The sequence below is a fragment of the Mesocricetus auratus genome, unplaced genomic scaffold (genome assembly GCF_017639785.1).
Source record: "Mesocricetus auratus isolate SY011 unplaced genomic scaffold, BCM_Maur_2.0 Super-Scaffold_6730, whole genome shotgun sequence".
Taxonomy (NCBI): domain Eukaryota; kingdom Metazoa; phylum Chordata; class Mammalia; order Rodentia; family Cricetidae; genus Mesocricetus; species Mesocricetus auratus.
Window position 1 is genome coordinate 62,254,666 of NW_024429184.1, and position 5,009 is coordinate 62,259,674.

The 5,009-nt window shown below is 42.0% G+C and overlaps 1 long non-coding RNA gene across 2 annotated transcripts; it reads right to left on the reverse strand.

Annotated features, from left to right (window-relative positions):
- Positions 1-928: 928 nt before the first annotated feature.
- Positions 929-4,793, reverse strand: LOC121138970. Of its 2 annotated transcripts, none has more exons than XR_005875840.1 (3): positions 4,575-4,793; positions 4,007-4,470; positions 929-1,113 (listed from the first exon to the last, which is right to left on the reverse strand). It is a non-coding gene; the product is annotated as an uncharacterized LOC121138970 (long non-coding RNA). The 2 variants fall into 2 exon arrangements; XR_005875841.1 differs by lacking the exon at positions 929-1,113 and adding an exon at positions 3,400-3,620.
- Between the last annotated feature and the right edge of the window lie 216 nt (positions 4,794-5,009).

The following is a 5,009-nucleotide window of genomic DNA, read 5'->3' on the forward strand; positions in this document are numbered from 1 at the left end:
TCTGAATATCCAGTGTTTTCCTGAAATGCAAACCACCATGCAAATCAAAGGAGTGTGGTGATTTTCATTCTGAACTATTCCAAGAATTGTTCACTCCGTCAGGAAACCACATCACTAACTGTATCAGTTCTCAGAACAGCCACCACTGGTACAGTGTGGATTAGATACACGCTATCCAATCCACATTGATAGCAGCGGCAGCAACAGGGTCCCCTGGATGAATCACACATGCTCCACCTCTGGGTTTTTCTCACATACCCAGGTCTAGGCACTTAAGAGTCAGAAACTGATATTGCAAACATCCATTAGCTCTAGCTGCTTTTCTGCCTAATTTTTATACCTCCTGTTTTATATCTCCTGTTTTCTATTGTGTGTGAGGCTGACTGGATTATCTGTGAATCTCATTTTAGGGTGGAAGGTGAGGTATAAAATTATTTTTCTAATAAAGAGGGCTCACTTTATCTGAGAAATTACAAATCTCTTGCTTAATTAAATACCTGACCAGCTAGTCCGGGTATCTAGGTACCTCTCAGGGTATCTAGTAAAGTCTGATATAGGAGATGTTTCAAACTCCACTTTCAAAACTTAGGATCCCCATCAGAGTAGTGAATTTGAGGAACACTCCCTTCAGCAACCAAATCCACTGAAAGTCTTGCCACAAAGTAAAAGAATAAAGTACATGACTATTTCTAGTGAAATAATGAGCATAAATTGAGACACACACACATACACACACACACTCACACAACACTTGGACTTCAAGCTAAGTTAATATCCCAAAACTCTTATACATTTCTACTTCAATGGAATAAATTATAAAAATATGGGGTTGGGGATTTAGCTCAGTGGTAGAGCACTTGCCCAGCAAATGCAAGTCCCTGGGTTTGGTCCTCAGATCTGGAAAAACAAAAACAAAACCAAAACCAAATTATAATACACTCAGTGATGATTTATTAAATCAAAGAGCACAAGCTAAGTCTTAAGATGTTTGGGAAGGTCTCAGTGTTCCATAGATACACATGACAAGCTGCACAACCCTCTGCTATGCCTTGACAGACCCAGGACCACTGGATCACACAGAGAACTCCAGTCCCCAGGAAGACACAGAGCAATCTAGAAGGAAAGGGAAAAAAAACAACATTGAAGGGATTTGCCTCCAGAAGGACTCAGCCAGAGTTTAACTAAAGAAGAGGACGAGCAATAAGAGCATTGAAAGGTGATGCCATATGTGGTTACGAGGGTTGGAGAGGCAGTCCGAAATGCATAGCACAGGCCATTGCAGAGGGCAACCTGGAGGCCAGGGCATGAACGAAGCTGCTGTCCACAGCAATAATTTCCTCCCTTTAGGAAAGTCCCAGAGCTGATTGAATCATGTAACTATGGCTGGAAACTGAATTCCCAGTGCCACAATGTTGGAAGGAGGCATCTGACAAGAGAAGATGGCGTCATGATGGGTCTGCTCTCTCATCAGTAGATGAACGCTTTGTCTAGACAGTGCATGAATTACCATGGGGAAATTGTTATCCAAAGCAAGTGGATTTTGCTGTGGTTCCCCCTGCTCTCATGTTCACTGAAGCTACCACCTTAATTTGTGTAATGACCCATGTCACGCCTTGGACTGTTGACAGGCCAAGACTCCACAACAGAGACAGTTTTCTTTCTTTTATTAATTACTCAATCTGGTATTATGCTAAAGCCATACAACACAAAGACTTAAGCCCACTCACACTATGGATAATAATCCCTTATTAATACCAAATATATATTATGAAATCTGTGAACCTTTGCATCAACATACAGATTGGTATTTGATTGCACTCCTGGGGACTACACACTAAGTCAACAATAGCAAAGAACAACCCACAGTTCACACTTGGACCATCTGATACCCACATACATCTCCAAAAGCAAACATTCTCCAAATAGGGACAATAATAAAAACACACTTTCACCTTACAATTTCCTTTGTTATCATATGTCTTCCATTTTGTGATATAAAATTCACTACTATCAGTAAAATTTAACTGGAAATAGAAGGTGAAAACAAGGAACATGGGAAATCATGGAACATCGGATACTTTGTAAGTACTACAATCAATGCTGTCCTCACTTGTAACAATAACAAAGCCCATTTGACACTGTCCCTACAGGAACTACTGGCTACAACATTGACATCATTAGGAAGAAGAAACTGATACTATCACCAGGGTGAGGATTGTGACTCAAAAATAACAAGTGGGAGGTTTTAGGAATAAAAAGAGAATTAACAAATTATGTAGCCAGACAGTGGTGGTAAACACTTTTAATCCCAGCAATGGAGAGGCAGAGGCAGGTGGATACTTGAGTTTGAGGCCAGCCTGGTCTACAGAGGGAGTTCCAGGACAGCCAGAGCAATACAGAGAAACACTGTCTTGAAAAACCAAATAACACAAGAAATAAATGTAGAAGTGAGTGATGTTAAAATGGAAATTACTGACAACAATCTGTAAATCTTGTCCTTATATCACAGATAAGTTTACTCTTCACCCTTTTCAAGGAAATTTCTCTTTGCAACAGGCTGAGACTACTACAAAAACCCATGATCAATCACTATGCAGAGTTATGGAGCACAATCCCAACCGATACATCTACAAAACACTCCCACCCTAAGACTCAGGAAACATCACAAAAGAGGGGACAGAAGGATTGTAGGAGCCAGAGGATCGAGGAGTTGGCTGTGAGATTGTCTCCTTGAATATCACCAGCTACACCCATAAAGTCTCACCAACGTGACTGCCCAAATGTGAGTGTAACAAGGACACCACCGGATGAGCCAATCTTCGGGGGAAAGCCCATGAGGCCTCAACCCTGCACAAAGGACCACAGGCAACTAAGGAAAGCTGGGAGTGAGAGAAGTGGCCATCGGAGAGGAGAGCACACCAATTGGTGGTGCCAAATATCCCTAAAAAATACACACAAGTAACATTATATGGACTTAACACGTTACATATAGGCATCCAATAACAACTAATAAAAGAGAGGTATGAATTTGAAGGAGAGTGGGGAGGAGTGTAGGAAATGGTTTGGAGGGAGGAAGGGAGAAATGTGGTTGTTAAAATAGAGTATCAAAAATAAGCAAAATGTAGGCAATTAATAAATGGCTATTTCTTACAAAGGAGATAGGTTCTTGGACAGAGAGACTGAGTACTGGAAACATTCTGATTATTTTCTGAATGTGCATGCAGAGAGGAAGCCTTCCCTTCGGGGAGCAAAGCTGGTTCTCATCTGTGAAACACCTACATTTCATCTTTATTGGTGAATAATGAGCTATAAGTAATGAGGCTTCTCTCTCTCTGCACCCCCCTCCCCCACTCAGCCAGCAGAGAGAACTCTTGGTAAAAACAAAGAGGGAGCTGGGGATGATTTTTCAACATGAAGGCTTTATTAGGACTCTGGATGACTGGAAATAAAAAAGACAAGTCCCATAGAGAGGAACACATGGGGATCCTGAGAGGCAGGAAGACCAAGAGACTGGGAAAGAATCAAAGGCTGGAGGCAGGTGATGTGTGGATCAAGCCGGACAAGTAGACACTCACGTAGAAATGACTGAGAGTGAGGACCAAATGTATCAGAACAATTCCCTGGGGGGAAGGGAGAACCACTTTATTATATTAATTCAATTATAGCCAATTTTTCATATATTATTAAGAGGTCATATACATTATCAATATACAATTATCTTAATTGTTATACATACAATCACCTTAATTTTCTTTTGTTTTTTGTCCGTGATTTGTTCTTTGAGACAACGTTTCACTGTGTAGCTCCAGCTGTCCTGGAGCTCACTCTGTAGACCAGGCTGTCCTCAAACTCACAGAGATCCTCCTGTCTCTGCCTCCCAAGTGTTGGGATCAAAGGCATGTACCACCATACTCAGCTTTTAATTTTCATAAAACAAAATATACTTTAGGAAAACCAGTTAGTACCAAAATACTAGCATCCTCTTAGTACTGGGAGTGATACTTACATTTCATGGTCTTGTATTTTCTACTTCCTATGACAAGCATTCTGATTTTTTTCATCACAAAGGGTATAAAATCTTCTTGCAAGACAACCATTTCCCACCAAACTGATGCTCTGTTCACAAAACCTCCTAATTTCAATTTCACATCTGCTCATGAACATCTCTGCATCCATTGTTTTCATTGCTATATAAGCTCCAGTTTTTTTTTTTCAGGGTCTTTGTTTGCCATTTAATTTAAAAACAAGCACAGTGGATACATTCACGGGCAGCAAGGCCAACATTTTCTTGTCTCTAGGTAGAAAAGGTAGAGACTTGAGTTTCCTCTGGACTCTGCTAAAGAATTCACCATGGGGCCTCCACAAAACCATTTCCGTGCCGTAGCATGCCCTGCTATAAAAGGAGAACCATAAGCCAGTCTGTCTCCCAAAGGACCGTGCAGGGCTGCCATCCTACCATTTATGTATTCCCTGGGGAAGGAAGAGCAAGCAGGCTGAGTCGTGTCCTCATGGCCCCGTGATAGAAATCACACCTCCCGCAAGCCCCTTCTCTCTGTTTCTCCGTTTCATCTCACCCTCTCAGCCTGCTTTCTCCTGATGGTCATTTGGCAGTAAAACTTCTTTTTCACTCTCAGCACTTCAGCAAATTCTGGCTGTTACTCGCATACTTCTACACTTATTGCTGTCTGCTTAGCTCTGGCACTCCGTTGGGGGTGTGAATATTTCCTGTCTTCTCATCTGCAACTTCTTCCAGCAACCCTTCACCCCTTTCTTGCTGAGAGCTTGGCTAGCCTCTCCCCATGGTCCTTGTTTCTATTTTAAAAAGTGCACGTGGTGCCGCATCCAGGCTCCCACTTTTCTTGCAGATCTGAACGCCTCCAAATCTTAATGCAATCGTATCTACTTTCAGGGCTGCAGTCATTTGTCCTTGGCTCGAGGTTTCCCAGAACTGACTGGCACAGGAAGCCCTTTTGGAAGGGCGGTTGGCACAAGACTCGATTGGCAGGTTT